We start from the raw sequence: 9,915 nt of genomic DNA, 5'->3' as shown, positions 1-9,915 counted from the left end.
AGCGGTGTTATTTATTCTTTTATGTATAATAATAATAATAAATATTATTATTTAATATTATTTTATTATTAATAATAATTATTGACACAAATCGGACATCAGGAATGGTAACATACAAAAGCCAGTAGGTGAACACTTCAACCTCCCTGGACATTCTATAAGATTTGAAAGTAACTATTCTTGAACAAAAAAACTTCAGAAACAGACTTCAAAGAGAAACAGCAGAACTAAAATTCATTTGCAAATTTAACACCACTAATTTGGGCTTGAATAGGGACTGGGAGTGGCTGGCTCACTACAGAAGCAGCTTTTCCTCTCCTGGAATTGACACCTCCTCATCTATTATTGGGAGGGGACTACATCCACCCTGATCGAATTGGCCCTGTCAACACTGATTCTCCACTTGTAGGGTATTCCTTTCTCTTCATGTGTCATTATATAATGCCTGCATCTGTAACTTTCATTCCATGCATCTGAAAAAGTGAGGTTTTTTACCCACAAAAGCTTATGCCCAAATAAATGTTAGTCTGTAAATTGTTTTAAGTTCTTGTCAGAGGGGGTTGATTTAGCACGGTGCTGTCTGCCACATTCATTTACAGCATCGATGACCAGGGAGTCTGGGAATTGGTGTGAAAATAAAAATCCGAGTCTTTAGAGGGAACATAATATTTTTATCTGCTCTCTTGCATGTGGGATGCATGTCTTTATTGGGTCCAGCAATGCCTCGTTAATAGTGAGTGCAATACAATCTTATGATGAAGTATGTAGGATGTTGAGCAGCTTGTGTTGCAACACCTTGACTTCTTCCAGTGGAATTTGTAGAGAATCCATTTCTCTCTTGAAATGGTTTGAAGTCATTTGCCAAAGTTGGTGGGGGAGGCATAACAGCTTCATCAGGAGAGGATGAAGAGATGTTAGTCAGTGGAGTAATCCCTTTGTCTAATCTCACTGCCTGTTCTCCTCTGGATCAGGAGATCTAGACAGAGAAGCAGTAGATTTCCTTCTCCTATCCTGATGAGCAACAGTAGTGGCCCTCAAGAATTGGAGTCTATAGGCCACCCATGGGTCCCAGTATGGCCACTGAACATGTTGAAATAGATTTGATTCCCTGCAACTGGATGTGTAACGCACTGATGATGTTAGTTAAAAATCCCCCTGTGGGTCAATTAACAGAGAATACAAGTTGTTACAACCCCTAGCAGTGGTGAACGACGCCTTTCAGAGCAATCTCGCCTGAGCCAGTTGGAACCAGTTGTTATTACACATAGGCTCATGTCAGACAGTGCTGACTGTGGGGTAGTGGAGATTGTGTTAAGATGACAAGCTATTGTCTTAAGTGTGAGGGGGCTCCTGGTCCTGCTTGAAGGCTAGGGGGCTCTGTAGGGAAGTGTCAGTGTGTGATCTGGGGCTTAAGAACATAGGAATGGCCAGACTAGTGGTCCAGCTAGTCCAGTGTCCTGTCTTCCAACGGTGGTCAGTGCCAGAGGCTTTAGAGGGAATGAACAGGACAGGTCAATTATCAAGTGATCCATCTCCTGTCCAGTTCCAGCTTCTGGCAGTCAGAGGTTTAGGGACACCCAGAGCATGGGGTTGAATCCCTGACAATGTTGGCCATTGATGAACCTATCCTCCAGGAACTTATCTAATTCTTTTTTGAACCCAGTTATATTTTTGGTCTTCACAACATCCCATGGCAACAAGTTCCACAGGTTGATTCTGTATTGTTCGAAGAAGTACTTCCTTTTGTTTGGGTTAAACCTGCTGTCTAATAATTTTACCTGGTAACCCCTGGTTCTTGTGTTGTGTGAAAGGGTAAATAACATTTTCCTAATCACTGTCTCTAAACCACTCATGATTTTATAGAATTCTATCATATCCCCCCCTTACTTGTCTCTCTTCTAAACTGAACAGTCTGTTTTTTTAATCTCTCCTCATATGAAAGCTGTTCAATACCCTTAATCATTTTTGTTGTCCTTTTCTGTATTTTTTCCAATCTAACATACTTTTTGAGATGGGATGACCAGAACTGCACACAGTATTCAAGATGTGGGCATACCAAAGATTTATATAGTGGCAGTATAATTTTTTCTCTCATTACCTACCCCTTTCCTAATGGTTCCTAACATTCTGTTAGCTTTTTTGACTGCTTCTGCACATTGAGTGGATGTTTTCAGAGAACTATCCACAATGACTCCAAGATCTTTCTTGAGTGGTAACAGCTAAATACAAACTCCATTATTTTGTATGTAGTTAGGATTATACTTTCCAATGTGCATTACTTTGCATTTATCAACACTGAATTTCATCAGACATTTTGTTGCCAAGTCAGCCCATTTTGTGAGATCTCTTTGTAATTCCTTGCAGGGAGCTTTGGACTTAACTCTCGAGTAATTTTGTATCATCTGCAAACTTTGTCATTTCACTGTTTACCACGTCTCCAGCAGCCGGTGTGCAAAGAGCCAGCCTAGAGAAGGAGGGGAAGAGTTGTGTTGCTCTGCCTTAAACTCACAGACTTTAAGGCCTGAAAGGACCATCATGATCATCTAGTCTGACCTCCAGCACATTGCAGGCCACAGAACCTCATCCACCCACTCCTGTAATAGACCCAGAAACTCTGGCTGAGTTACTGACGTCCTCAAATCGTGGTTTTAAAGATTGCAGGTCACAGAGACTCCACCGTTTACACTAGTTTAAACCTGCAAAGGATCCATGACCCATGTTCCAGAGGAAAGCAAAAAAAAAAAAACCCAACAACAAAGAAACCAAACAAAACAAAACAAACCCAGGGTCCCTGCCAATTTGACCCAGGGGAACAGTCCTTCCTGACCCCAAATATGGTGTGTCTCTGTTTTTGGGTTTTGGGTGGTGGTGTAGTAATTGGGCCTGCAAATTTACCCTAATTATGAGCTCAACAGTGAGACAGGAGTGAAAGCTCATAAAATGTGTCAATAAGCTACAACAATGAATGTGGAGGGGAAAAGATGCAAAGAGGAGTGAGACAGACTGAATTAGTCCAAACAAAAATGCCTCCTGATATAACTCAAAGACTCTGTTAAGATCATGCCTGGTAAACAAGAGACATGTGGGATCAGAAATCAGTGCAACAAAATTTGTCAGAAATTAGGCCTAATTGGTGGACAAAATAATGAGCGGATGGACTATTCCACCCATCATTCCATTTCAGCGTTCTTAAAAAAAGATTTTGGTGGGAATACATTTGAACAGATGCAGGGTACTGCTATTTTGGCTGAAAGAAGGGGAAGGAGTGAGCTTCACCACCATGGCTGCCACTCCTCCCTCCCCTGGAATCCCAGGCCTTCTTCATCCTAATCCTGAGAGATGTCCTGACCAGACCAGGCCAGAGAGAGGGACCCAGAAGGCAATGCCACTTCCACCAGCTCTGGCTGGCTCCTGAATACCACCTGCAATGTGATGTCTGCCCCCACCAATGTGTCCTTTTCTTTCTCTAAATTATTTCTTCTCTTTCTTGTCTCTCTGGCTTAGCTGGCCAAGAATGCATATTTTGCAGCACTGCTGTGATCCTGTGACCAGAGAGGCAGATAAAAGCTATGCCCCAAACAGTCTGATGCTGGTGTGATTTTTCCAAAGTGGATGATCAGATTGTGGGCTGGGTTGTGTTTCTCCGCAGTGAGGCTGCCAGCGAGAGTCAGCACCAGAACGGAAGCTGCATTTTCTCTCTTTGCTACTCTTTTCTCTCTCTCTCTCTCTCTCTGTTGGAAAGAGGTGCCGGCATCAAAAAAAAGGAGCATCACACACTGGACAGAGGCAAAGATGGGACAACTGGGGTCACTCTCGATTCTGCAGCGAGGGAGAGGAGGAACTGATTCCCTCCCGGGGTCACACAGCATATTGTCAAACTTCTTTTATTGTGAATGATGATTTACAGTTTAATTTTTTCCTAAGTGAGTATTTGATGTTACTTTCTATTCTATCATTATTCCATACTTTCTATTATAGTATTTACAAAAACAACAAGGAGTCTGGTGGCACCTTAAAGACTAACAGATTTATATGGGCATAAGCTTTCGTGAGTAAAAACCTCACTTCTTCGGATGCAAGGTATTATATAGTATTGTTATAGTTATAGTATTGTTCCTGCCAAATTTCTGGGGGTTTTCCTTTATTAAGTTTAAAATGTAAGGTTAACTCCATGGTGATGGTTTGCCTCCGCCTCTCCTCACGGTAGGCATAACCTAGCCAAGACATGGGTCATTGCACAGTTCAAGCCTGTCTCTACTAACATCTCCTCTTTTCTCAAAAAAGGACATTCCCGTCTTTAACACCATCTAAGAGACTGTCAGCCATGGGGGGGGGGCTGTCCTTCTAAAGTCTTTCACTAAAGGCAAAGGGAACAGGGGATGTCATTAAAACAAAAGTTTCATGTAATACTTTACATTTCAAATGCTTTACCTGTTTTTCCTTCTTTTCTGTATTTTTAATGGTGTGTTTGCCATGGTACAAAGCAGGCTGAGGTCTCTGGATACCAAACCCAAAAGGTGTTAAACTCTGTTTAATGTTGGACAGTGACATGGTTGTGTTGTCACCTTTAACTGTTTATTCCATCTAAATTACTACAGCAGTGCTGGGGTTCCGGATTCCATGCAATTATGTCATGTTACGTTAAAAGCATAGATTCACTTGCTGGAAGCATGCATCTAACGTCTCTATGTATGTGCTGGGAGCGTAACACTCATCAGCAGGAACTCAGACACAGAAGTTCCCACTTCAGTCCCCAGTGTGTTGGCCAAAAGGGCAATTTTCACATTCATGGGGCTTATCCAGTGTTCACATTGATTGGGACAGAGAAAGTACATAATCCACTGGTGCACGGGTCACAGGTTCCCCCGTCCCATTCCACAGAGGAGAGCAGCTGTTAGAGCCAGGCTCTCTATCTGGGGCTGTGTGAATTGGCTCACAGGGGGCCTGTAACACACACTCACAGTGGGTCACATCCACAAGCCTGTTTTTAATTTTTTATTATTAACAATAGTAGTAGTAATAATAGACACTCACGTATCTTTTTCTTCAGTTCAGCTTGCTCAGTGTCTAGAGGGAGAGAAGGTGACATGTAAGATTGCAGTGTCACGTTTACCGTGATATCACTCCTGTTAATGAATGTCACTGGGCTGTAATTACTAAGGCCTGGTGCTCAGATAGCATTTGTAGCTATGGCGGTTAGGAGTGTGATGTTTTACCCAAATAGTTATAGTGGTACAACACCTAGTGTGGATGCAATTACACTGGGACAAAGGTGCCTCATAGCATTATAGCTTCTCCCCTTCCCCAAAGGCAATAGCTCTACTATAATGCCCTTTGGGTCTAACTAGCCTCACCAACCACCAGGGAGCCTCACAAGTCTTGCTGGATGTGGGAGGGACCTTGATGAATAGCTCCTGCTCCTCGTTGCCTGCAAGCAGGCCTGTTCAATACACGGAAGTTAGCAGATAGCTTCGGCAGTGGATGGGGGCTGAGTTGGAGCTCAGGAGACTTGGGCTCTATTCCCAGCTCTGCCGCTGACTTGCAGGGTACCCTTGGGCAAGTCCTTTCCTGCTTTGTGTCTCTGTTTCCCCTCCTTCCCTTCATGTGCCTGCCCTAATTAGATTATAAACTCATTGGGGCCAGGACTGTCTCCCAATAGGTGTGTGTGGTGTTCACAGGTGCTAGTGTGACACAAGTGACAATACAGATCCATGCCCAGTTTTCCCGGTCTCATTCCTGCTTCAGTCTGAGTGACCCCGACACCCACTGAGTACCTAGGGTCAGGTACATTCTATTCTACAATGCGCCCCAAAGGGGTGACTTTGGGCATGTCTCAGTTCACACACACAGTTGTGGCTCATCCAGGACACCCCCCTGCCCCCAGGGTGTGTTCAGTTCCTCTCTTCCATGGCTCATTCACTCTCCCTCCAGCTCTCTCACTGACTTCATTCAAACCTCTCTTCGTGGCACAGGACTGAAACCTCCTGACAACCTTCTCTGAAGTCAGGAGACCCTCTCTCTGATCCGACAGCATTCCTTCCCCTCTGTCACCCTACCTTTTGCTCTGTGCTGCTTCCAGAAGCAGTAACTGGCCAAAAGGATGAGAAAAAACACACCAGCCAGGGTCACCGACAGAGCCACCTGGTAGGGAGAGGTCCTTGGGAGGAACACATCTGCAAGGAAAAGTTGCATTGATTTGAAACCCAGACAGAATCGATGTGGCAGCAGCAGGAGTGAGGGGAGCCTGCAGTGATCTGAGAGGATCTCACAGGCATGTTTGGTCTGGTTTTTGAGAGATGAGAAGTGGCTTCTCCCATGAGGCTGAGTCCAAGCTTTATCCTGGTCACTGAACTTGGCTAGGCCCTGGCTACATTGCGGATAGGCCCTTACCCAGCTCAGGGGAGGAAAGTGACCTGGATGCATGGAGCCATGATGCTGCTCCTTGCTCCCCCCCAACAGCCCCTTAGGGGGCACGGAGGAAGGGGGGGAATGAGGAGCAATGTGAGCGAGGAGTTGGAGGGGGGAAGCGAGCAGCAATGCCAGCTGCCCCTAGCATCCAGGCCACTTTCCCCACCGGGGTGCAGGAAGAGAGAGTGGGGGCTAAGAAAGAAGGGGTGCAAAGGGAGTTGGGGAAAAGGGGATGCAGGGGTGGAGCACAGGAGTGTTGCTGAGGTTAGGGGTGAAGGGGGTGCAGTGCAGGGGCACAGGATTGGAGTGCAGGGCTTAGTTGTGAAGGGGGTGCAGAAATGTTTAGGGGGGATGGGGAATAGAAGAGGAGAAGGGAGTGCAGAAGGTGGTTGGGGACGAGGGGCGCAAGAGAGTTAGTGGAGAAGGCAGCACAGTGCAGAGGTTGGGGTGCAGGAGCGGAGTACAGGGACTAGGAAAGAAGGGGTGCAGAAGGGAGTTGGGCAGAAGGGCTGCAGGGGTTGGGGCACAGGATGGGTTCAGAGGTCGGGGAAAGGGGGAAGGACAGGGATTGAGGCACAGGATGGGAGTACAGGGGTTAGAAGAGGGGCGCAAGGGGCTGGGTAGAAGGGGGAGCAGGAGGGGTTAGGGGAGAAGGGGTTTTTCGTTATTATTGTTGTGTCTTTTACAAATAGTTTCACACATACGTCTCAGATTAGAAGTGTGAAATCCCACTTAGTTTTATCAGTGAGTACCGCTTCTCTGCACTAGCACAAGATGGGTCCATCTCTCCCCCCGCCTGCCTGGTTCTCTCCTTCCCTTACTCTATTCTTGGGAAGAGGCAATGGGACCCTGGGGCTGTGGGGAGCCGGTGGAGCCCGTGGAGGCCAGGGGCAATGGGAGGGCACCCACAGAGGTCAGGGCAATAGGGAGGCACTGCATCCATAGGGGCCAGGGTGCCAAAATACAAAGTCACCCAGGGTGCCATTTTCCCGAAGGCTGGCCCTGGACCTGCTATGTGCAGCTTCGCTGTTTTCTCTTGGCCGAGACGGGGGTTGATGACAGAGCAGGACAGGTTCTGTTTCGAAGCATCTGTTATAACAGCAGCAATGTGAGTATCAAACAGCCTGTCAGCCTGCTGGGATATTTTCTCCATCACTGGTGCTAGTCGCTGCCCATTGAGGTCTCTCCACAGCACTTGGGGCTCCGGATACCATCCAGCCGATTCACACACCACGTGGATCCCTCCATCCTGATAGCCATCGACAGAAAGGTGAGGGGTGGAACCCAGACCTGGAGGGGAATGGAGTGAACCTGTGTCATTGCTACACCCTGGGCCCACTAGAGAACTGCACTGGTGCAGACTGGAGTGCTGGGACTGTGGCAGTGTGAGCCCCAGCGGTGTAGCATTGTCCTCACTCGCCATGATGTTACACATACAGATCTACCACCTGTCCACACACAAAGCTCCGGTCACCCCCTGTGGCTGCATGGACCTCAGGGGATCTATCCCAGAGTTCACAGAATCATAGAAGATCAGGGTTGGAAGGGACCTCAAGAGGTCATCTAGTCCAATCCCCTGCTCAAAGCAGGACCAATTCCCAACTAAATCATCCCAGCCAGGGCTTTGTCAAGCCGGGCCTTAAAAACCTCCAAGGAAGGAGACTCCACCACCTCCCTAGGTAACGCATTCCAGTGCTTCACCACCCTCCTAGTGAAATAGTTTTTCCTAATATCCAACCTGGACCTCCCCCACTGCAACTTGAGACCATTGCTCCTTGTTCTGTCATCTGCCACCACTGAGAACAGCCGAGCTCCATCCTCTTTGGAACCCCCCTTCAGGTAGTTGAAGGCTGCTATCAAATCCCCCCTCATTCTTCTCTTCTGGAGACTAAACAATCCCAGTTCCCTCAGCCTCTCCTCATAAGTCATGTGCTCCAGACCCCTAATCATTTTTGTTGCCCTCCGCTGGACTCTCCAATTTTTCCACATCCTTCTTGTAGTGAGGGGCCCAAAACTGGACACAGTATTCTAGATGAGGCCTCACCAATGTCGAATAAAGGGGAACGATCACTTTCCTCGATCTGCTGGCAATGCCCCTACTTATACAGCCCAAAATGCCATTAGCCTTCTTGGCAACAAGAGCACACTGTTGACTCATATCCAGCTTCTCGTCCACTGTGACCCCTAGGTCCTTTTCTGCAGAATTGCTACCTAGCCATTCGGTCCCTAGTCTGTAGCAGTGCATGGGATTCTTCCATCCTAAGTGCAGGACTCTGCACTTGTCCTTGTTGAACCTCATCAGGTTTTTTTTGGCCCAATCCTCTAATTTGTCTAGGTCCCTCTGTATCCGATCCCTACCCTCTAGTGTATCTACCACACCTCCTAGTTTAGTGTCATCTGCAAACTTGCTGAGAGTGCAGTCCACACCATCCATAGACACACCGCGCTACCTAGAGGTCTTCTATCAGCTCCTGGAAGCAGAGGCTTCTGGGAGATTTCCACAAACGCTCTCAGTGCCCAAGGAAATTGTGGCAGAAGGGGTCACACTCCCTGGGATGAGCAGCTGTGTCTGGGGCATATCCCCAGAGTGGAGGTTGGGGAAACAGATGGGCCCTGATCCTTGCTCAGACAGATGACCCAGCAGCTGGGGGGTGGAGGAGCTGGACACGGAGCTGGTTACTCCGGGGCGGGGTGAGGAGTCGGCAGGCGGGTGCATCAATCCCATTAACAGCCGGCCTCATTCCCTAGCGCTCCGGTGCCTTTCCTGTGAGAGGTGACTAGTCTGAGTAGACCAGAACTGTGGGGATGGGGGTGAGACACACCATTGACCAGTGCTCACTGGTGCTGGGAAGGGTAAACAACAGTCCATGCTACTGACCAGCCACCTCCAGTTCCAACACAGCTTCTTCGTAAAAGGTGGGTGATTGGAAGAGGCAGCCGTAAGTCCCTTCATCAGAGGGGGTGATGTCGTGTATCCTCAAGGAGACAGTCCCATTAGCAATACTGTCCTTCAGTAGCTTCGTCCTGCTTCGATACGCTGCGATCTGCTGGCCAACCTGATCTCTCCCATCCCGATAGAGATGGACAATTGCAGAGAATGTGGATCGGAACCAGCGCACCTCCATGTTCTCAGCGCTCATCCTGGGGGAGAGGTGACAGGGTAACAGAGCATCTTCTCCCACAAGTGCCCTGATGGGGCCATCGGGTCCAATCACCTTGAAACTCACTGTAGAAGGAACCAGGACAAATTAAACTGTAGCTAAAGTGGAACTAGGAATATGTCATGGCGATGGAAATGGAAATTTACTGTAATATTTTTATCAGCAATGGGTCTCCCCGTCAGACTCTGTATTGTTACCCCCTGAATGCACAAGGGTTAAAATGCCTCTCCAGACAGACGGAAGGCATGAGGTGTCTGAAATATGTTGTCTCCTGGTTCCAGACCAGAATAATTAAAGTGAACTGGATCACAACCTGCACCTGTGAATGCAGGATCCAGTCTGGAAG

General features: G+C 47.5%; 1 pseudogene; it reads right to left on the bottom strand.

Annotated features, from left to right (window-relative positions):
* Positions 1-9,915, bottom strand: part of LOC128827620 (butyrophilin subfamily 2 member A1-like) — a 32,310-nt pseudogene that overhangs the window by 10,304 nt on the left and 12,091 nt on the right.

This window comes from Malaclemys terrapin, chromosome 22 (genome assembly GCF_027887155.1).
Source record: "Malaclemys terrapin pileata isolate rMalTer1 chromosome 22, rMalTer1.hap1, whole genome shotgun sequence".
In the NCBI taxonomy this organism is placed as follows: Eukaryota; Metazoa; Chordata; order Testudines; family Emydidae; genus Malaclemys; species Malaclemys terrapin.
The sequence above is the reverse complement of the archived record's forward strand: the minus strand, read 5'-3'. Positions and strand labels throughout refer to the sequence as shown.